This window comes from Bubalus bubalis, chromosome 12 (assembly GCF_019923935.1).
Source record: "Bubalus bubalis isolate 160015118507 breed Murrah chromosome 12, NDDB_SH_1, whole genome shotgun sequence".
NCBI classification, from domain to species: Eukaryota; Metazoa; Chordata; class Mammalia; order Artiodactyla; family Bovidae; genus Bubalus; species Bubalus bubalis.
Genome location: NC_059168.1, coordinates 71302101 through 71326674, shown reverse-complemented (window position 1 = coordinate 71326674; position 24574 = coordinate 71302101). Strand labels below are relative to the sequence as shown.

Here is a 24574-nt window from a genome sequence, read left to right as displayed (position 1 = left end):
CTTCATGGCAGATAGATGGGGAAACAGTGGCTGACTTTATTTTTCTGGGCTCCAAAATCACTGCAGATGGTGATTGAAGCCATGAAATTAAAAGACGCTTACTCCTTGGAAGGAAAGTTATGACTAACCTAGACAGCTATTAAAAAGCAGAGACATTACTTTGCCAACAAAGGTCTGTCTAGTCAAGGCTATGGTTTTTTCAGTAGTCATGTATGGATGTGAGAGTTGGACTGTGAAGAAGGCTGAGCGCCGAAGAATTGATACTTTTGAACCATGGTGTTGGAGAAGACTCTTGAGAGTCCCTTGGACTGCAAGATGATCCAACCGTTCCATCCTAAAGGAGATCAGTCCTGGGTGTTCACTGGTGGGACTGATGTTGAAGCTGAAACTCCAATACTTTGGCCACCTGATGTGAAGAGCTGACTCATTGGAAAAGACCCTGATGCTGGGAAAGATTGAGGGCAGGAGGAGAAGGGGACGACAGAGGATAAGATGGTTGGATGGCATCATCAACTTGATGGACATGGGTTTGGGTGGACTCCGGGAGTTGATGATGGACAGGGAGGCCTGGCGTGCTGCAATTTGTGGGGTCGCAAAGAGTTGGACACGACTGAGTGACTGAACTGATTAAAAGTGAAAGTGAAGTCGCTCAGTTGTGTCCAACTCTTTGCGACCCCATGGACTGTAGCCTACCAGGCTCCTCCCTCCATGGGATTCTCCAGGCAAGAGTACTGGAGTGGGTTGCCATTTCCTTCTCCAGGGGATCTTCCCAACCCAGGGATTGAACCCGGGTCTCCTGCATTCCAGGCAGGCGCTTTAACCTCTGAGCCACCAGGGAAGCCCAAGAACTGAACTGATTAGGTATCTATTTCTGCTCAGGTGACCAAATGCCCATGTTCAGGAGAGATGGATTTTCTGGGATTTTTATGTTCACTGTTAAGATAGGACAGTCCTGGGGGAACTGGGATACTGAACATTGTTGTTTATTCACTGGACTGGAAGCTTCTTGAGAGTTTGTTTTGTTCCCTGTTGTATCCTATGGTCTACAAGAGTGCCTAGTGCATTGAGATTAGATGAACAGTTTGCCTTCAAGGTTCTATATTCCTCAAGGGACTTGTTGGTTTCCAAGACTGAAATGCTTTAAATGAAAAATTCAAACTAGAAGAAAGATTCAAGTTTTGATAAATTTGGGGGATAAAAATCAGTTAACAGAAACTCTGAAGCAGTGATTTTTCAGCCTTGCTTTTGCAACACCCTGTGGTGTGTTCAACTGCCTCAAAAGGTATTGTGAAATTCTTTCCCCTCAAAGTAACAGTGATAATTCACTTTAATTAAAATAAAATTGCATAAAGGAGGAAGGGTGGATCATATGTTTAAATGAGAAGAATGTGTTGCAATTATTGTGTATTAGAAACCACTGATATCTGACTTCCTAATTTAAAGAAGGTGACGATCTTATGTTTGGGACAAGCATCTTCAGGGTAGGGAACCTAATGCTACTGCAGGTAGTACCTACTGGTTGTGTAATTCCTTCACTGACTCTGTTCTGCTCGCGTGGAATGTGACTGTATAAAGAGTATTGTACTAAACATCTTGTCATGTCTCCTCCCCTGCTCTTCTCTGTGCTCGAAGACATGTTTTGAATGTATCCATGCAAAATAGTTCATATCTGGTGTACATAAAAAGTATTTGAAATACATGTGAAGAAAGCACTAAGCTAAGATGGACTGCATGGCCTATTGAAAAATGCCATCCAGGTGTGTGGTGCTCCCGCTCCTGGACACGTCCATTGCCATGGCCACTAATGTATTATAAAATAGGATGCTCTGCATTTTTTAAATATCTATTTAATGTTTCATTGGAGGGCTATAAAAGAGTCATCTTTCACCCTGAAGCTGGACATAATCCTCAAGACAAGTAAGTGAACAGAATTGCAGCCTTGGGTGATATGAACAGGGATAGAGGTGTATGCACAGGGTGCTATAGGACATTTAGGGGAGAAGTTTATCGGATCCATGGATAGTTAAGTGTCGGTGACTTAAAAACATATTATTTGGTTGTTTATGCTCTCTTTTTCTAGAAGGTTCATCGTTCCCTTCTAGAAGGTTCATCATATCATAGGCAGATACGCATTGATGGATCACCTTAATCTGGACAGGGACTCTGCTGGGTTGAGGCTGATTTATGGCTCTCGTCAGGATGTGTCTACCTCTGGTTTGCTGTTGCTCTTGAGGTAGAGCTCTTCAGGATTTTTAACTGAGAATCTGGCGTGGTCAACATTCCTAGACCCTTCAAAGTGCTTGGGCCAATAAAATATTTTAAAATATACTGACATGTTATTTGGGCTTCCCTGATAACTTAGTTGTTAAAGAATCCACCTGCCATGTAGGAGACCCCTGTTTGATTTCTGGGTTGGGAAGATCCTCTGGAGAAGGGATAAGCTACCCACTCCAGTATTCTTGGGCTTCCCTTGTGGTTCAGCTGGTAAAGAATCTGTCTGCAATGCGGGAGACCTGGGTTTGATCCCTGGGTTGGGAAGATCCCTTGGAGAAGGGAAAGGCTACCCATTATCCAATTATTCCAATACCCACATGGCATGGATCTTTTCTTAAATTTATTTAAATTGGAGGATAATTGCTTTAACATGTTGTGTTGGTTTCTCTGATATATCAACATGTATCAGTCATAAGTATACCTATGTCCCCTCCCTCTTGAACTTGCTTCCCACCCCTCTAGGTTGTCACACAGCACCAGGTTGAGCTCCCTGTGTCCTACAGCAAATTCCCACTGGCTATCTATTTTACATACGATAATATATGTTTCAATGCTACTCTCTCAGTTCATCCTTCCCTCTCCTTCCCTCACAGTGTCCACAAGTTTGTTCTCTATGTCTGTGTCTCTATTGCTGCCCTACAAATAGGTCTATCAGTACCATTTTTCTAGATTCCATATATATGTGTTAATATACTATACTTACTTTTCTCTTTATAACTTACTTCACTCTGGAAACAGGCTCTAGGTTCATCCACTTCACTAGAACTGACTCAGATTTGTTCCTTTTTTTGACTGAATAATATTCCATTGTCTATGTGTACCACAACTTCTTTATCCATTCATCTGTTGATGGACATCTAGGTTGCTTCAACATACTGGCTATTGTAAATGCTCACAGCATGGATCTTGTCCTGACAGGTGTCATATTCTAAATTTTGTTTTGTAAGACTGCTGATAACTCTGCTCTGCTTTTCAGAAGTGGTTGCTTAATTTTTAACTTCTTGCCCTGGGCTGTCCAGAACTTATCAGATGTTTTGAGGAGAACTGGCTGCATGTTTGATGTCTCTCAGGACTCTGTTCTGATGATTTTTTAGAGTTCAGCAGCAGCTTTGTGCTGTGCAAAGCTTGGTTTATCAGTTTGCCTCCTTTGCCCCGAATTTGTAAATGTCCCAGAGATACCTTTCCCTAATGCTTTCTCCTCTGAATTCTCAGCCCCTCCAGTTCTCATTGCTTCAGCAGATGTTGAATACCTTCAGATATCTGGCTTTCTGGTTGTTTTGTTGAGAATGTCGGTTTATACAAAGCCATTCCATCCTATCTGGAAGCAAAAACAGTTGTCCTACATATCATTTTGTCCTTTACTTTAGAAGCAAAACTAAAAATCTTTCAATTCAGTTCAGGTCAGTCGCTCAGTCATGTCTGACTCTTTGAGACCCCATGAATCGCAGCACGCCAGGCCTCCCTGTTCATCACCAACTCCCGGAGTCTACCCAAACCCATGTTCATCGAGTTGGTGATGCCATCCAGCCATCTCATCCTCTGTCATCCCCTTCTCCTCCTGCCCCCAATCCTTCCCAGCATCAGGGTCTTTTCCAGTGAGTCAGCTCTTTGCATCAGGTGGCCAAAGTATTGGAGTTTCAGCTTCAACATCAGTCCTTCCAATGAACACCCAGGACTGATCTCCTTTAGGATGGAACGGTTGGATCATCTTGCAGTCCAAGGGACTCTCAAGAGTCTTCTCCAACACCATGGTTCAAAAGCATCAATTCTTCAGTGCTCAGCTTTCTTCATTGTCCAACTCTCACATCTATACATGACTACTGGAAAAACCATAAATCTTTAGTGGACTGTAAATACCACTTACTTTCTTGGTAAGAATACAGAATTAAAAAATTATTATTCATAATAAAAATACTTAATAAAAATTTCAGTAACATTAATAAAAATTAATAAAATGTTAAAAATAATGTACTTTTTTGTTTCTTCTAAAAACCTAGATTTTAAGTTCCAATAGATTTTCCTAAGGTGGAAAGAAGGAAGGGTAAACATTAAATAGAAATGGCATCTCTGGTTCTCTTGGGTTGTTCAGCTTGGATTCAAAGGATACATCAATGTATGGTTTCAAGTGAACATGAGAAAATTACCAGAAATTTCAGTGTGAACTTGGTTTATATGCTGATGAGTTAAAAACTCTATATTTACACCATGATCTATTTTTACTTACCAGCCATGGAAGCATTTTATGAGGTAGGAAGATAACATTGTTCTTTGTAAAATGTACCTCCTAAGGGGTGAGAGTAGAAAGGTCCCCAGTCTAAAAATGACAGTTTATATAAGTTCATCTATTTTTTTCAAAGGTGTTGCTACTATAACAATTGTGGATTAAGGAGAGGAGTATTAATACACACACATATGCATACACACACAATTCTGAAGGCATGTGTTATAAACAAGGCTTTAAAAGCACAGTTGTAGAAAAACAGAACATCTTGAAAGTACAAACAAGGTACATTTAAAATGTTCACTCTCATAAGACAAATGAAAAAAAGGCAAACCAAGTTATTTTTTGAAATCCAATGGCAAATATAACATTTAGCAGATGTTGCCAGTTTTGATTTACTCAATTGAATTTGTAAAAATGCTTTTAGGAAAATGAGGTACTGAATTGAATATGAAGCATTTCTGTTCAAAAATTGCTTACTCAGAGGATTATTTAATGATCGGTTTTGAAGATTATTCATTGTCTTTGGTTGGTTGGTCATCTCTCTTCATCATCCTCTCTTTTTTTAATTCATTCTTTTATATATAATTTTATTTATTGTTTTTGGCCATGCTGGATCTTCGCTGCTGAATGGGCTTTTCTCTAGTTGCGTTGAGCAGGAGCTATTCTCTAGTTGCGGTGCATGGCCTTCTCATTGCAGTGGCTTCTCTTCTTGTGGAGCACAGGCTCCAGGGCACATGATCTTCAGTAGTTGCGGCACACGGGCTCAGTAATTGTGGTTCCCGGGCTCTAGAGCACAGGTTCAATAGTTGTGCCACATGGGCTTACTTGCCCCGTGGTATGTGAAGTCTTCCCAGATCAGCGATCAAACCCGTGTTTCTTGCATTGGCAAGTGGATCCTTTACCACTGAGCCACCAGGGAAGCTCCATCATCCTCTCCATATCACTTTTCTTTCTCTCCAGCACTCTCCTCAAAGAGTTGGATTTTTAAATTAAAATAATGTATTTTTTTAATCATTAATGACAGATTGTATAGAATACAGATAAGTACCAAGAAAACATATCCTTAGTCACACAGTTAAGAGATGAGTATTAAAATGTTAATTATTTTAGTGTTTTTACTCCCAGTATTTTTCTCTGTCTCTGTCACATGCATACATGTCCTTTCCACTTTTCAGCAGTTATTTTTTTACCTTACATATTATTGAAAGCATTTTTCCTTTGATGTTATGATTTCATCTGAAACATCTTTTAAAATTGACTTCTGTTCTTCTGCCCTGGAGAGGTTAGTGCCTTCCCAGGAAAATAAATATGAAAGTCACTCTCTGAAAAACTAATGTATGCATATTAATTTCATAACTATTCCCAGAAGTGCACCCCCCACAACAGGTAGCTAAAAAAGAAAAGCATCAAAAATCTGTGGAATTCTTAAGACCACAGGGGTATGTTTTCTTGATACTGGCAAGATATTTTATAGCATGGCTCTCAACTGGGATTTGTCTAGCATTTTTCTTATGGTTAGACCATACTTACGGTCTTTTGGTAGGAAGACCTCAGAGCTAAAGTGCTGTTTTCATCACATCATGTTTAGGGTACATACTATGAATATGACTTATCACTATTGATATTGACCTTGATCACTTGACTTGAGAGAGTGTTTGTCAGGTTGCTTTACTGTAAAGTTACTCTTTTCTCATCCTTTCTGTACCGTCCTTCTTAGAAAAGAGTTACTGTGTGTAAGCCACACTTAAAGATTAAGGGGTATGATCTACCTCTTCAAGGGCAGAATACCTGCATAAGTTATTTGTAATTCTTCTGCATGGGAGATTTGTGTGTTCTCCCATGTCACTTATTTATATCATTATGGGCTGATAGGTATTTGTTTTATACTTTGGGTTACAATCCACTGCTGCTGCTGCTGCTAAGTCACTTCAGTCCGACTCTGTGCGACCCCATAGACGGCAGTCCATCAGGCTCCCCTATCCCTGGGATTCTCCAGGCAAGAATACTGGAGTGGGATGTCATTCCCTTCTCCAATGCATGAAAGTAAAAAGTGAAAGTGAAGTCACTCAGTCGTGTCCGACTCTTAGTGACCCCATGGACTGCAGCCTACCAGGCTCCTCCAATCCACTACTGTATTATTTATTTTGTTGCTAAAATTGCTCCAGCTTTGGCCATTGAAAGCGATTCAGTTGGCTCCTATCTTCCTTTGACATGCCTCCATTATTATAGATTTGTTTGTTGGAGCACTTTCTTTCTTTATAGGACTACAAGATACTCAGTCCCAGCTTATCTAGTTCCTGCTCTAGCCTTAGAATCAACCATTTCCCCAAGAAGCCCTAGTTCTTTTATTTTATTGGAGAAAGGTATTGGAAACCAAGATCTGAACGCTAAGTGTGCTTGTTGCTACTGGGGTGTCCCCTTTTGGGTCCTCTCAGCATATAGATCAAGGAAATATGTATATATAGAAATATATGTATATATTAGCCATTTGTATCTATATTAAGTGAAACAGGATTATTACTGATGTTTTCAACTCTAATTCACTACTACATGGATCATTCTAGTCTCTGAAAAGTGTTATTTCAAGATACCATTTGTGTGTGTCCTGATCTCTGCTTTATTGAAATACTATTTCCAGCTGCTTATTTGTCAGTTAATTCCTTCTACAAGCATGTATTGAGTCTGTAGTATATTTAAGCCTTTGTATTAAGTATTAGGAATATAAAGATGGATGATTTAGTCCCAGTTTCTTCAGTATATATTTATCCAGTACCTCTCTTGTCAGCACCTGTGCTCCATGCTCACAGTTCAGTAGCGGAAGAAATCTGGCTGTAGATAATTATGATATAAGGTAGAAAGATAATAACAAAATTCAGATGAAGAAATGCTTCAAGAAGGGAAATCATATGATGAATTGTATCAATTAGATTCTGGTAGCATTCAAGTGACAGAAAATGTAACCTAACTGGCTTAAGTAAAAAGAGGATTTATTGGCTCAAATAACAGAGAAGACCGGGGTGGAGCTAGCTGGGGGCATGGCTGCTTTTAGGGTCAAACACTTAGTAGCATCAGGGCTTTGTTCTACCTCCCCCTCTTCTGGCATTGTTCTCAGGTTCTTCATAGCATCTCCTAATACCTCTAGGTCAACATCACAATACCAGAGTAAGAGAAAATCTGACATCATGAACAAAAGTCTTAGAATTGAGACTTGTTAGTCTTGATTAGCCTCACTTGGGTCATCATATCCATGAACATTGTTGCTCTGGGGGCTAGAATGTGCTGGTCAGCTTAGCTTTGTACATGTGCTCCATTCCTTTCACAGGTGCTGGTTTTATGATTATTAATTGAGCTATATACATTTTTGTTTTGTGACCTTGTCTATGTATGTATTTTATAATAAAATATTAAAAAATTGAATTCATCACTCAAAAATTAGCATAATTACTCAGATTCAGAAAATTCAGTTAGAAGAAAAACACTTCTAGATTCATGATGTCAAAATTACAGATAACTAGGCAGTAAGAGAAATCTAAGAATAGCTAGAGAAAACGAAAGTGTGACTATTAGACTGTTAGCTGACTTCTTATGGCAATATGGATGATAAAAGACAGTTAAACAATATCTTTAATGCAGTTAAACAAAACCACAGTCATTTAAAATTTGTTGCTAGTAAATATATCCTTCAAGAATTTAAGTGAAATAATTACATTTTTAGGTAACAAAAACAGAGAGTTCATCATCAGCAAATCTTTACTAATTCTTCAGGGAGAAGAAAGGTTTCACTTCGAAGATTAGAGATTTATTAGGAAGATTAGGATATATTCCTTCGGAAAGGAATGAAGAATAATAAAATATGATGAAGGGAGATAGCAGTAAAGAAAGTATAAAATTACACATCATCCAGAAGGTATTTCAGCTGCAGTTGTCTTTTATATTTTGGTGGATGTTAGGATTTATGTTCCCAATAGACTTCATATGTGCATGCTAAGTTACTTCAGTCGTGTCCGACTCTTTGCGACCCTATGGACTGTGGCCCACCAGGCTCCTCTGCCCAAGAAATTCTCCAGGCAAGAATACTGGAGTGGGTTGCCATTTCCTTCTCCACACTTCACGCAGGCAAATATTAAAATTAAATGAGTTTTTCTTAGTATTTACTAATTTGGGAATGAGGATGTGGATGTATGTAGGGTGAGAAAAAAAATGGCATTAAAGCTTGCCTTTACAATTGGTTGGCTTAATATTGCCATCCTTCTTGCTAACTCTTCTGTTCTTATGTTGCTGCTTTGTGTAATACTGTGATTCTTTCATGGGGACACTGGAAATATACCAAACCTCCTGTCTCCTAAAGATACTACCTTAGTCTAGGTTAGAGCCGGGGTACCAGTGGTTTTCGAAAGCTCATTCTCGTGTACAACCAGAGCTGAAAACTAAGGTTACTGAAAACGAATATAATTGAAACAGATCTGAATTCTGGTTTCAGCTCTGTTGATTACTATGTGGACTGTGCTGACCAGGGTACTTAACATCTATGTGTTTATTTATTAATAAAACTACTAATATTAGTACCTATCTCACAAGGCTGTTGTGAAGAATAAAGTAACATTTGAATGGAAAAATGGAAATAAAAATAGAGGTGGAGAAACCAAAATGACCAAGGGTAACGTATAATCTTAACTATAGAAGGTTTAGCAGATGTTTGTATTTTCAGAGAAGCCCTCTGGTTTCCCTTTATAACTCAAAGCAGTTTATTCTGATCTTTGAGTTTGCATTTTAACTCACATCAAAGTGAGGTTTTGTACTTATTTAATGTCTTTAGGTTTGGGATTATTTTACTATACTTGGGTTATCTGTGGGGATAAGAACATTAGAAAGGGAAACAGTATTATAAATTTGAAACTAATTCTAATGTATGCTTTCTCCAACATTTTTAAAAAGAAAGAAAAAAAAAAACTTTAGCCATTTAAAAACGTTTTTCGGATAAATTATCTGTATCCGGCTGAGAATTTTATGCCAAACTGCAGCCCCCACATAAGCTTGGAGGAGCCAAGATATTTAAACCTGCAAAGTAAAGTGCCAGCACAACCTTTACACTGGTCTGATGTAATCATTTAACCATAGAATGGTTTGTAGCCTCGAATTGACAGTGACTCAGTAGACCTTGTATACATTTAAAAATGTTTTTAAGTTGTTGGGATTATGAAAATACCATAGAAGCACAATATTATCATAAGTAAAACACTTAACATATTTAATGAAGCTTCTTGAATATGTTTCAAGAACATTTGTGAAGAAGCCAGATTGAAATGTAGCAAGTCTGGATTATAATAGATTTTTAAAAGAAGGTCAGCTCATTACTTATAGTATCTAAAATATAGCATACCAGAAGTGATCAGTCACATTTTTAAATCAAAGGAGTTCTTTAGAAGATTTGAAAAAATTAATTGGTAAGAATAGTGATTAGTATAACCATTGTATATAATTTATATGTTTAACGGTACATTTTAAAAGGATTTATTTCTTTTATTACTTTGGAGATGTTTGCAAGGTTAACACGAACTTTTAGCACAGCCAGGTTCTATGAGAATTATTTTAAAAATGTAAAAATTTGTCCCAGTGAAGTTTGATTTAATGTAAAAACTAGTATATTATTTTTGTGTTATTATATGAAAAGTGTATGTTAACCATTTGTTTTACTTTCAACCTTTACCTAGGTAATACTGCTCCTAAAACCAAATTAACTAAATCCACCCATGTTAGATTTAAAGCATTTTAGGGTCAGAAAAATATGAAAAACTGTTTTGAACATTTGAGTTTGTATGTTTGTCTTGATATATGAATAGAACTGACTAGAAATAATTTTGGTATTAGGTATAGATTTATGTTATAAATGTTTCTTTTGAAGTTCATAGTGACTATATCATAGGCACCCTTAATTATATTCTTACTGAATCAGAAAATCTGTAAATAGTAATTTTCAGGCTTTTAGGACTAAAAATAAACAATTGAAATATATCCATTAACCTAATAACTTTAACTTCCTGAAGAGAGCAAAGGATACTTTTCTTAATTTTTGTTGGTACTTTTTTGTACCTTTGTATTTATGACTATTAAAATTATGATCTAAAATTTCATGTTGTTTTGCAACATGTCCTGTGAGAATTCATTTCTAAGACAGTAGTGCAGTGTAAAATGTTAATAACATTTAAGGTAAAGGATGAATGAAGATTTTGAAAACTGAGAAACTCTTTTAACTGGATTAAAAAATTAAGATTACTGATATAGTTTCTTTAACTTTTAGTATGAATTTTTAACTAGCGATTTTTAGAAATCAAAGCAAAACAAAATTCTAACTATAGAGTTGCTTTATTTTAAAAAGTGCTTCATTTTAAAAAATTTTATTGTGGAAAATTCCAAGTATATACAAAAGTAGAAAGTATTATATAGTAAATCCTCATGAGTCCCACCCAGCCTCAATAATTGTCAGCCCATCATCAGTCTTGTTTTATCTGTACTCTCATCCACTTACTCCCTAGCATATTATATTGAAGCAAATTCTGTACATTTTATCATTTCATCTGTGAATATTTTCATATGTTACTAAAATAATAAGGAATCTTTTAAAACACATAACCAAAATATCATTATCTTGTCTAAAAAAAAAAATAACAGTAATTCTCTAGCACCATGGAATAACCAGTGTTCAAATTTCAAATTGTCTGAATCAAAATCTATGCATTGTAATTGTTACGTCTTTTAAATATCTTCTAACTTGTCAGTTTTCTCCATGCTCCCCCCGCCTCCATTTGCAGTTTATGATGGAAGAAGCAGATCTATTTGTCTTATAAAATTACCACAGACTAGATTCTGTTGATTATATTCCCGTGGCACAGTTTAACATGTTCCTCTGCATTTCCTATGAATTGGTAGGTGGAAGTATGTCCCAGATTTTGTGCACCTTCAACCACCTGGTACATAGTCACAAACCAAAAATAACCCCACCCTCCCAGAGAAAGAGGTTCTGAATTTTATGATAGGGACTACATGCTGTATTTTATATATGAGCTATAGAAGCATCTTTAGTTTTCATTTAGATAATTGTGTATAATGTATGACTGGAGATTAAAATTTACAATGACACTGGATATAGCAAAATGAGACAAATGTTTGTAGAGTAGATAGAAAAGAACTATCAAAAGAAACAGAAGGATTATTAAGGTAAAGTATCCTGGATGAGTTCATTTTAAGGACAGCCTATTCACTTAAAAACCTCTAAGGATATCATTGTTTTTTAAAAACATACTGGCAGTATAATACGCTCTCATAAAAATGACCTTGGTTCATCAGGAAAGGTGAATTATATTTAATATGGCTTATTTTAAAGAATAACCACAACTAGAGAGTCAACAGTTTGGTATTTAAAGGACTGAAGAATTACCATGGCTATAAAATATGGTGTTGTGGTTAATCTGCAATTCCTGTTAATAATATATGTAAATATGTACATTTCAAAGATAGGAGTCATATATAAAAATTATAAAAATTTGGCTTTATCAAGAATAACTGGGAAATATGTGTACTGGTTAATCAGATATTCAATATCATAAAAATTTGCTGTGGACGTTATATATAGATCACCAATTCTTTTAAAATACTTGATTTTTGATAAAATTACTCTTTACCCTTAAAGTAAAAGATAATTTGATCTTTTTTTGATGATTCAGAAGCTTTTAAGGGACTGTTTATAGCATCAGAATTATTATTCAGCTTGATTGTCATATTGTAGCTGCATCGTAGAGTTGATTAATGCAGATTTCCAAAGTAATGTTAATTACCAGAGCATTATCACTGGATTCAGAAAGCCCAAATGGGCTTTGCGTCTGTGGTGTTCGCCGAGAGTCATGTAGAGAGACTTACAGGAACCAGTGTGCGTGCATTTGTGTGTGTGGCTGCGTGTATAGATGTTGACACATGTGCACATGTGTACATATTACTGTTAGATTTATAATCTATATTGTTAAACACATAACACATATATACCGACTTGTGACATGTGTAGCCATTACTAGTGCTGAGGAAATTGCAAATTGAAGGAATTTGATCGAAATTTACCAAGAGGAAATTGGCTCCAAGGCATAATGATTTTGGCTGGAGGAGAGAGTGATCCTGGCACGGTATGCTCTCTGTTTCCTTGTGAGGGCTCCAAGATGATAAGAATTAGCTACATAGAGGCAGATGCTTGGTAGTTTTCTGGAAGCACAATTATAAGGTTTATGAAAAACAGGAAGATCAACATCTCATGCAGGTTTTTTTGAACGGAGAACTGATTTAATGTGCTATTTTGTACCCCTTAGACCTTGACTGTTGAACCATGATAATTTGATTTTTAAAATAATTTTTTTTTCTTATTTTAAGTGTGCTAGCTTTTGGAGAGAAATTGTGTCTTAAAAATGCTTTTAAGATAATATTTTTCAGATTGTTCAAACTTTTAATGATTGATGACTGTAATTAGTCATATTGCAATATTGTATTTTCAGAATTGCTGTCCCATTTCCTTTTGTCTACTTCTTCTCATAACCACAGATTAACTTGGCTCCCAAGAGCCAGTATCTCTATTGACACTGGAAAATTTTCAGATCCTTTAACTTAGTTTATAATGAATTGAATAGTAGTGGTCATTTGACAAATAATTTTGAGTGCCCACATTGAATAGCCCATGATGTCTAGCATGCCTCTTGCACACAGATGAGTAAGATACTGTCCCTGTTCTTGGGTAGTTTATAGTCTTATAGAAGAAGGTAATACGAAAGAACTGTAGCACCCATTCTTCATGAACAGTAGTGGGTACACTGAATAGGAGAACTTTCTTTTCATCTTCAGTTTTCAGTGTCTGAGAAACTAGCCATTTGCTTTGCATTTTGCTTACGTGACGCCAATAAACACCTTATGTATCTACTGTAAGTGAAGGGACCAAGGAAGGAACTAAAAATTAATCTTAGTAAATTCCCTAAAATCTGAATTTAGGTGTTGCAAACTCAGATGCCTAGAGGAGCCAGCCAGGCAATACAAATGAGTGAAAAAGGTCAGTATATAGCAGTTGTAATTGGTGGTGGTTGTGTCCTGCTGAAATGTGTATGCTTTGTCTGAAGATTTTCAAATAGAAATTTTGTGTAGGTCAAAGAAAGTGTGTCTGCAGGCTGAAGCTGCCAATTTGCAGTCCCTCTGTAATTCCTTTCCATGAAATGTTCCTTTGGTATCTCTGATTTTCTTGAAGAGATCTCCAGTCTTTCCCATTCTGTTGTTTTCCTCTATTTCTTTGCATTGATCGCTGAAGAAGGCTTTCTTATCTCTTCTTGCTATTCTTTGGAACTCTGCATTCAGATGTTTATATCTTTCCTTTTCTCCTTTGCTTTTCGCTTCTCTTCTTTTCACAGCTATTTGTAAGGCCTCCCCAGACAGCCATTTTGCTTTTTTGCATTTCTTTTCCATGGGAATGGTCTTGATCCCTGTCTCCTGTACAGTGTCACGAACCTCATTCCATAGTTCATCAGGCAGTCTATCTATCAGATCTAGGCCCTTAAATCTATTTCTCGCTTCCACTGTATAATCATAAGGGATTTGATTTAGGTCATACCTGAATGGTCTAGTGGTTTTCCCTAATTTCTTCAATTTAAGTCTGAATTTGGCAATAAGGAGTTCATGGTCTGAGCCACAGTCAGCTCCTGGTCTTGTTTTGCTGACTGTATAGAGCTTCTCCATCTTTGGCTGCAAAGAATATAATCAGTCTGATTTCGGTGTTGACCATCTGGTGATGTCCATGTATAGAGTCTTTTGTGTTGTTGGAAGAGGGTGTTTGTTATGACCAGTGCATTTTCTTGGCAAAACTCTATTAGTCTTTGCCCTGCTTCATTCCGTATTCCAAGGCCAAATTTGCCTGTTACTCCAGGCGTTTCTTGACTTCCTACTTTTGCATTCCAGTTCCCTATAATGAAAAGATACCAAAGGAACATTTCATGCAAAGATGGGCTTGATAAAGGACAGAAATGGTATGGACCTAACAGAAGCAGAAGATATTAAGAAGCAATGGCAAGAATACACAGAAGAACTGTACAAAAAAGATCTTCATGACCCAGATAATCATGATGGTGTGATCACTGACCTAGAGCCAGACATCCTGGAATGTGAAGTCAAGTGGGCCTTAGTTAGCATCACTATGAACAAAGCTAGTGGAGGTGATAGAATTCCAGTTGAGCTATTCCAAATCCTGAAAGATGATGCTGTGAAAGTGCTGCACTCAATATGCCAGCAAATTTGGACAACTCAGCAGTGGCCACAGGACTGGAAAAGGTCAGTTTTCATTCCAGTCCCAAAGAAAGGCAATGCCAAAGAATGCTCAAACTACCGCACAATTGCACTCATCTCACACACTAGTAAAGTAATGCTCAAAATTCTCCAAGCCAGGCTTCAGCAATATGTGAACCATGAACTTCCTGATGTTCAAGCTGGTTTTAGAAAAGGCAGAAGAACCAGAGATCAAATTGCCAACATCTGTTGGATCATGGAAAAAGCAAGAGAGTTCCAGAAAAACATCTATTTCTGCTTTATTGACTATGCCAAAGCCTTTGACTGTGTGGATCACCATAAACTGTGGAAAATTCTGAAAGAGATGGGAATACCAGACTACCTGATCTGCCTCTTGAGAAACCTGTATGCAGGTCAGGAAGCAACAGTTAGAACTGGACATGGAACAACACGATGGTTCCAAATAGGAAAAGGAGTACGTCAAGGCTGTATATTGTCACCCTGTTTATTTAACTTATATGCAGAGTACATCATTAGAAACACTGGACTGGAAGAAGCACAAGCTGGAATCAAGATTGCCCGGAGAAATATCAATAACCTCAGATATGCAGTTGACACCACCCTTATGGCAGAAAGTGAAGAGGAACTAAAAAGCCTCTTGATGAAAGTGAAAGGAGAGTGAAAAAGTTGGCTTAAAGCTCAACATTCAGAAAATGAAGATCATGGCATCCTGTCCCATCACTTCATGGGAAATAGATGGGGAAACAGTGGAAACAGTGTCAGACTATTTTTCTGGGCTCCAAAATCACTGCAGATGGTGACTGCAGCCATGAAATTAAAAGACGCTTACTCCTTGGAAGGAAAGTTATGACCAACCTAGATAGCATATTCAAAAGCAGAGACATTACTTTGCCAACAAAGGTTCATCTAGTCAAGGCTATGGTTTTTCCTGTGGTCACGTATGGATGTGAGAGTTGGACTGTGAAGAAGGCTGAGTGCCGAAGAATTGATGCTTTTGAACTGTGGTGTTGGAGAAGACTCTTGAGAGTCCCTTGGACTGCAAGGAGATCCAACCAGTCCATTCTGAAGGAGATCAGCCCTGGGATTTCTTTGGAAGGAATGATGCTAAAGCTGAAACTCCAGTACTTTGGCCACCTCATGCGAAGAGTTGACTCATTGGAAAAGACTCTGATTATGGGAGGGATTGGGGGCAAGAGGAGAAGGGGACGACAGAGGATGAGATGGCTGGATGGCATCACTGACTCGATGGACGTGAGTCTGAGTGAACTCCAGGAGTTGGTGATGGACAGGGAGGCCTGGCGTGCTGTGATTCATGGGGTTGCAAAGAGTCGGACACAACTGAACGACTGATCTGATGTGTAATTCCTTAATATGAATGAAACCATCATAAAAACATTTGAGAGAAAAGAAGTGGTTTAAAATTAAACACAAATAGGGACTTTCTTGGTAGTCCAGAGGTCAAGACTCCTCACTTCCTCTACAGGGGATAAGGGTTTGATCCCTAGTCAGGGAACTAAGATCCCACTTGCCACAGTGTAGCCAAAAAAAAAAAAAAAAAAAATTAAACACAAATAAATACTTCCAATTTAAGAATGATCGCACCATTTAGTAAGCTATTTGGTGCTTTTTTCTGGGGCATAGATGATGGTAAAGAATGCACCTGCAATGTGGGAGACCTGGGTTTGATCCCTGGATTGGCAAGATCCCCTGGAGGAGGGCATGGCAACATACTCCAGTATTCTTACCTGGAGGATCCCATGGACAGAGGAGTCGGGCGGGCTACAGTCCATGGAGTTGCAAAGAGTCAGACACGATTAAGCACAGCACACAGATGGCATTAAATTAGGGATGATGGGTTCTCAGGAGGAGCCTGGAAGATAGAAATCTAGGCAGATGAGGGGGATCGAGTTTGTAGGAATTCACAAGAGTGATGTTGGTTCTCCATCGTTGAAGATTTTCTTTTCTTGGTATAGACAGCCCTGGATTTCAAATGTTAGTTATTGTTAAAAATAGGTCACAGGCCTGAAGACACATTCTGTTATTCCTGGGAAATGTTCAGGGCAACTCGAATGGAAAGCTCTAGTGGATGGAGCCTTTAGCCATCATTTAAACAGTGGATCTTATGTGAAGGATCAATGAATTTATATGAAATTATTTGGGTCTTTGAGCACAATAAGAAAATTTGTCAGAAAGATGATCTAACTTCCTGAGTTTCTGCCTTGCTATCAGGATACGTGAACATGACTCCAAAAATTACAAAACAGATTCTCTAGGGCCACGAAGTGGGTGTCCCTCCAGGCTTACTGAATCAGTGTCTAAGTGTGTTATTGTTGTTCAGTTACTAGGTCATGTCTGACTCTTTGTGACCCCATGGGCTGCAGCATGCCAGGCTCCTCTGTCCTCCACTATTTCCTACAGTTTGCTCAAATTTATGTCTGTTGAGTTGTTGATGTTACTTAACCATCTCCTCCTCTGCTGCCCAGAGTGCAGGATCTGTTGAGTCTGTCTTTTTAATAGATACTTTTACAGTTATTCTGGTGATAGACAGGAGGGGAACTAGAGCTGTAGGTAGAAAAGGTTTCATATATTGCTGAGAATACCAGGTTTCTTTGGTCAATGAAGATTGTATACCGACAGACCTTTATTAAAGAATTTTTTTTTAAAGTGGTATTTATTGGTAGAAAGAACCCCATTGTATCTGATAAAGTGTGTTGATGGTAATAGATATTGGTGGCTTAGGTTATAAGGGCATTGTTAAGATTCTTGAGGTACGTCGTTGGCAGGGTATGTATTTGTAATTATTTACGCTGAGACCCAGGGAAGATTGGGTGGTACAATTTGAAATAGATACTTCTCTTTAGTTGACTGTGAGGAGCACCACAGTTTTGAAAGAAGTGGTTAGAAGAATGGCCTTGGGGACTGGAGAGGGATGTTGAGTTTAAGGAAGTAAAAATTGATGAACCTGAGCAATAATCACTGTGTATGCTGAGTTGACAAATGGCTTGGGGCCGTCGCTGTGGCTGCTATTGTGGGGCCTATTTTTAATCTCTCTGGAGAGAATCTGTACAAAAGATGTAAAGGCTTATTAGTCAAAGCTGCACACTTCAGGCTTGGCATGGAACCAGCATTCATAAGACACCTAGTACAGTGCGTCCATGCTGATTGTTTCACTCAAGTGGAAGAAAGGTAAAAATACCTCCTGTTTACAGGACCACGAAGTCAGTAAAGGCCTCTCCGAGCTCGTGTTAACAAAGTGCTCCCAAGACACATGTTACTAATCAAAATGTTCTTATCTGGTTTGAAACAGTTGTTCACTTTTCTTCCTTGCAACCTTCAACAGCACTATTGAGTTTTTCAGAAATCTCACTTTATTACTGAATCAAACACTTTACTGGTATTTGAAAAGCTCTGGGATGGGGAACATCTCCAATACCTATTTCAGATTCATTTTAACTTAACGTGTATTGAATGAGCTGTAATATATAGCAGTAGAGTCTTCCATCTTTCCTTCCTTCCTTTTAATTTACTTTTTCCTTAAGGGAAATTATTTTAATCATTGTTGGGTTTGTGGAAATAGATTAGTCCTCTGTGTAGATTTTCCTGCAGTAATGTAAGAAGCTTTCTTTTTTCCTCTGGCAGAAAACATAAGGACCCATGTCAAATGTATACTTCAGATTAAAGGGCTCTCAAATAATGATCAGAGTTTATGAATGTTTCCTTCTTTTCTTTGTCTTAGGGAGGTGAAATAGTGACATGGTGTATCAGTACTCTTTTATTTCTTCTCTCCCTCTCCTTTTCCTCCTCCTTCCTCATTTTCTTCCAACAGAAAATCTGATTAAAATTAGCTTAAACAATAAAGGGAGAGTTCATTGACTTACAGAACTTAAAAGACCAGAGGTGGGCTTCAGATAAGGCTTGGTCCAGTGGCTACAATAGTGTCATTTAAGGACCTAGTTTCTATTCCTTTTCTTCTATGCTCTGCCTTCCACTGTGTTGACTTTATTCTTACTCTTCATATTCACCCAGCAGCTCAAGTCTCTTCCTTAGTGAATATAAAATTGTTACTCAAGTTCAAACTTTGTATTCTCCTATCATGGGAAGAAAGAATACTTTTATTTCTCAGAAGTCCCAGCTGATGTCTTCATTTTCCTCATTGCACTTGATTGGATGTATGCACATAGCTGAATTTCCTCGGTGCACAGGAAATGTTGATGGGGTTAAGCAGTCAGGACCATGGAGCTTGAAGTAGAAGGTCTTACTCAAAACTCATGCCTGAGAGTGGGGAGGGGTGGTTTCCCAAGAAAATTTGGGTTTGTCTTACCAGAAGAAGGGAAATGGATGTTGGAAATCAAACAATAGATGTCTACTAAATGTGGGTTTAGGCCAAGGACGTTATATGGACCTGGGGTGAGGTGGAGTTTTTAGGGGGAAGGATAAAGACATTGAAAGCTTTACTATCTTGTGTGTTACATTTTTTGGGTATCTTTTCTTTTAGTTGATGGTCTACTTTACATTGCTTTTTCTTCCTTGCTCTTTTAGTAGTTGCCTGTGGCTGGTGTAACAGGAAGAGCTTGAAGAAGAGCTTTCTTTTCAGTTGGCGTTTCCCTTAATTATTTATATGCACACTGTGTTACTAGGACTTTGGTTGCTTCAAGACCGCTGGCCAGAAAGGCCCAAGACTGGGATTTTGGCTAAGAGGACAAAGGTCTGTCAAATACTGCCAGTCTGGAATTAAGTCCAGGGAGGTCGCTATGGTGAGGAGAAGCAGTTGTGTAGTATAAATCACTGTAGCCCAGGGGCCAAGTCTAGCTAGGGAAATCATTAATAGGGCAGGGGTCAGAAACCAGGCGTAGGAGCTTGCAGGTGTTTGTCTGGTTAAAAATAACAACTTGGTTGAAGCTGTTTGTTCTCTTGTTTTGTTCCATATGGCTCATTCCTATAGGTCTCTTTGTGATTATCATAGTTGGAAAGAAATGAGAATCTACCCTGAGGTCTGGTCCTGACTTAAGTGGAGAAGAGATTATTGTCTTGACAGGGGAGACTGGGTAGGATTCCTGTGGTGTTGTGACTCACCTATGGCTATAAAACACTCAGCGCCAACAAAGGCTACTAAGCTTGAATCATCTTCTTCCATTATTTAAATAATTTGCTCCAAGTTTAAAATCTCTGTGCAGAAATTGGGATTCATCTTTTAAGTTTAAAAGACTCCTGAAGACATTTTTCTAATGAAAAGTGAAATCCTAACAAAGTGTTTGCTTTAACTAAATGATTGCAGTTAATTTCTTGTAAAGAAACACAGAAGCACACTTTAACTTAAAATAAGCTCACACTGTTGTTTCTTGTAGTACAGCCAGGAAAACCAGAAACAAGCTGTTTCCTTCAAAATCACATCCCTGGATGATATTCGAGCAACCTGGACAATTTAAATGCATTCCCAGGAAAAACAATTTAAGTCAAGTTGGAAATCATATTTGCTAATTTCCTTTCTGTCATGGCAGTGTTGCCTTTTATTCTCAGAATCCCAGTAGGCTTGATTGAGAAGGTGCATGGCATCTGCGGCTCAGGTGAATAGCAACATTCACTTCAGAGCCACAGCCAATCTGGGGTTATGAAAGGTTTTTTTTTTTTAAATTGGGGTTTTGGTGAACTGGATACATGTACAGCCTAAAGGAATTTAAATTGCTTTGAAACACTTTGCTGGCCGGACAGAAGGATTTCTAAATGTTTAGGGATCACTAGTCAAATTCACTTTCATGCATTGGAGAAGGAAATGGCAACCCACTCCAGTGTTCTTGCCTGGAGAATCCCAGGGACGGGGGAGCCTGGTGGGCTGCCGTCTATGGGGTCGCACAGAGTCGGACATGACTGGAGCGACTTAGCAGCAGCAGCAGTCAAATTTTAGTCTACACTGACATTTTGTTCAAATATTGAACTTAATAATATTATTTATTTATGCTTTTTAAAATTTATTTGAGAAGCATTTTGGCCCCAATAGATTTGATTTTGTATTTTAAAGATAGCACCTTAAAGTTGTGTGTGTAGAGACAATATCTTAGGGAAGAAGTAAGAGTGGATTTGGTCATTATTAAATCCAGCAGTTAGTGATTTTAGTGTTTCCAGTCTTAGTTTATATTCATTTTGGAAAAGATGCTGGTCCTGTGCTCTAAATGGTTGTACTGTTAAGAGAAGAAAGGCTCATAAAGGCTCTGCGGAGCCTCTTTGTTTTCAACTTTGTTCCACTTGGAGCAGGGTTTCCAAGATAGAAAAGAATCTGCTCTTTACTTTCTTCCTCTTGATAGACAAGAAACGCTGGGTCAACAGATGTGGTTTGAGATTTCTTTCTTCCCCTGGTCTCTTCCACCCTAGGTTGCTCCCATCTCTCCAACCCAGCTCCAAAGAAACAGAACTTAGAAATGTGCCGGGTGATCCTAGAGACCTATTTGAAGTAGCAGTTTAGCGGGTCCTGGGGTTGCATGCTGGTCACTTTCTTTTTGGAGGAGCTGAAAAGTCATTTGTAAGCAACTTCTCATGGGCAAGAAGCGATATTACAGTGTGTTTTTTTTTTTTTTTTTGAGTTTTCTAAATGGAGCTAAAACTCTGTTTTTGAGATATATTGTGCTGTGCTTAGTCACTCAGTCATGTCCGACTCTGCAACCCCATGAACGATAGCCTGCCAGGCCCCTCTGTCCATGGGGATTCTCCAGGGAAGAATACTGGAGTGGGTTGCCTTGCCCTCCTTCAGGGGATCTTCCCAACCCAGGGATCAAACTCAGGTCTCCCACATTGCAGATGGATTCTTTACCATCTGAGCCACGAGGGAAGTGTGTATTTTTGAGATACTTTTGTATATTTTAGATTAAAAGCATGCTGGCCTGTGGAAGAAAGCAAACATGTATGTCAGTTCCAATGAGTCTGCTGAACATAAAACAGGGATGGTAGAGAAATTCTGGTGTGATGCACCAGTAGGTGGTAGATATTTGAAGATTCCCCAGAACTCCTCTGTTATTTGGAAGTTTTGCTTACCTAGCAATTGTTGGTGAGGCTGCCCACTGAATGGCATTTAAAAAAAATTCAGATTTAGGATTTGTTTTTCCTTTTCTCATTTGTGAACCTGCAAATGAGTGATCATGCGGAAAAGTGATTTTTCAGAAACCAAGCTATTTGTATATTTTGCCCAACACATTACCTTTGTCCCTCTCAAAGATGTTTATCTGTCATGTTCTATATTGGCATAGGGTTAGTATCACATTACCATTAGTATCCAGAAGATTTAAGCCAGAAAATGGACTGCTCTCCTTTTTCTTTTTTTTCCTGCAAGGCAATAAATCAGACCTTTTAGAAAAGCCTAGGTCACAGAAAATCCAGGGAAGTTAGTTGTTGATTGAGAGGGAGGTCAGAACCTTGGAGAGCTCTAGAGAGCGAGCAGGGACAGAATGCAGTGGAAGCTGCCATGGCTGGCCCCAAGCAGACTAGGTTTTTTTGAGAAGATTGTGGTTCCACTTTGTTTATTGTTAAGATATGTATGATTTAAGGAGATAAATCCCTTTTACTCCCAAGCCATGAGTGCGCACGCACGCGCTCTCTCTCTGTATATATATAGATATATATAAAATATATAATATCATGACTTGGGGCTACAGCGTTATAAACCAGAGAAATGCTTTTCTTCAGCACATCTGGAAGATCCTCCAGGCATTGTATGATTTCAGATTCCTCCTGGGAGGACCTCTGGTATCATGATGAAGATGGTCACAAATAGGAAGGATAAAAGAAGCATAAGATTTCAGCGAAGTGTTTACTACTTACTAGACTAGATCCACTTCCCAAAAAATAAAATTTTTTTCCAAATGACATGTTAGGTAAAACTTCAACACAACCCAAACTCAAACCAAACCAAAACAACCAACCAAACAAAAACCAAAAGCAGAATGACAGAGGTGTTCTGGTTAAAGCAGGTTAAGAGGCTGGGATGCCTCTACTAGGACTACTCCTGGCTCCAGCAGTAGCCACTGAACACAGGCTGCAAATTGCCACATTTGAGCAGAGTACTTCAGTTTACTTCTCAGACATAGTTCTTAAGCAAGTGTGAGAATTTAACTTAATTGTACTTCTAGGAATATTTTTTACTAGCCTGTATTAATCCCAGAAATGGCCGTATGTTGGTCGTCGTCTTAGCTTTTCATTTGGATGTCACAGATTTGCATCTCTTTCTAATTAGCTTCTGTGCTTCCAAGAACCCACTGAGTTTTCAAGACTGTAATTAACAGCAACTTCAAAGAACATGGCAACATTCTCAAATCTCAGATTCAATAGGCTCTGCTTATAAGAACGAAGAGAATTATTAGACTATTTGAAAATAAAGCCATTGAGGATTATAAAACTACCCTAATTAATTTTTTGCCATACCAATTTCTGTGAGTACTCTTATAAATTATAGAGGTCTCAGTGTGGCTCCATCTGGGGAATAAGAATAGTCTTTCTGGAGAGTAGAGGGATCTGATAACATAGGTTGTGAGGAAGACTTACCTTTGTTCTTTATTCTCTTATGCTATCAGAAAAAATGCTATTTCTCCTACCATGTGTATATTACTGTTTCAATGAAACATTAGTTTATGAAAAAGAAGAAATCAATAAAATCACATTTATTTGCTTATTAGTAAGGTTATATACTTTTCACACATTGTTTTTTAACTTTTTATCAAGATATAATTGACATACAACATTTAGTTTTAGGTGTACAACATGTTGATTTATGTATATATTATGAAATGAATACCACAATAAATTTAACTTTCATCACCATACAGTTATAGATTTCTTTTTCTTGTGATGAGAACCTTTAATATTTACTCTCTTAGCAGTTTTCAAATATATAGTACAGTATTATATGTTGTGTACAGTACTAGATAGTTGTATGTAATTTTGTAATGTTTCAGATAATTTTAAAGAAGTGTTTCTAATTCATATCTATACTTTATCCTCTTATTAAATAACAGTTTTTATTATAAGCATTTTTTAAAAGAAATTTTTTCCCCCATATAAGATTTTTTTTCCCCTTCCTTATGAGTCAATGATGGTTCCAGGGCTCAATTACTAATTTGCTTATCTCTCTTCTTCATCTCCCCAGTGCTGTGAATCTAGTACATTGTTTCCCGACTCTTTTCATATATTTGTGTCATTGTGAGTGAATTTGCTTTAGTATGACTGAGAAGCCTTGTTTTGAATAAGTGAGATGTGATTTGGGGGTGAAGTGAGTTAGGCATTTGCAAGAGTTACAATCTGCTCTGTTCTCACGTAAGGAAGCTCACATAAGAAGCTGAGGATTGGTTGTGCTTTTTCAAGTCTGCAGGGCCATCGATTTGGGAGTATAACACGTGTGGTAGAGTGTATTGATGAGAGAGACGTGGGAAGGTTGAGGGTCACACAAACAGGAGCATCCCTCAAATCAGGCAGTCTGTACAGTGAGCCAGAGTGGGGAATCCAGAATTACTGCTAGATGGGAGACAGGTTGTGACTACAAAGAGGCAGATGCCAATTCTTTGGTTAGAAGCTGATACTTTAGTGAATATCATGTCACTGAGGGTTGGCAAGTTTACATTCTACACTCTCAGTTGTCTATGCTTGAGTATCATCAGAGTTGTTCAACCTCTTTAATTAACCAGCATTTAAAAAGCACTGGCATGATATCTTCCCTGAACTGCTTCATATGTGTTTGGTGAGAATGAATAAAGTTTCATGATAGTAGTTCATTTTTTC

At 38.0% G+C, this 24574-nt stretch overlaps 1 protein-coding gene and 1 non-coding gene across 14 annotated transcripts in view; one reads left to right on the top strand and one right to left on the bottom strand.

Annotated features, from left to right (window-relative positions):
* The window catches only part of BABAM2 (BRISC and BRCA1 A complex member 2), a 474973-nt gene that overhangs the window by 143026 nt on the left and 307373 nt on the right, over nucleotides 1–24574 (top strand). The gene's annotated exons all lie outside the window — the stretch shown is intronic.
* Nucleotides 767–838, bottom strand: TRNAS-GGA. The gene has a single exon. It is a non-coding gene; the product is annotated as a tRNA-Ser (tRNA).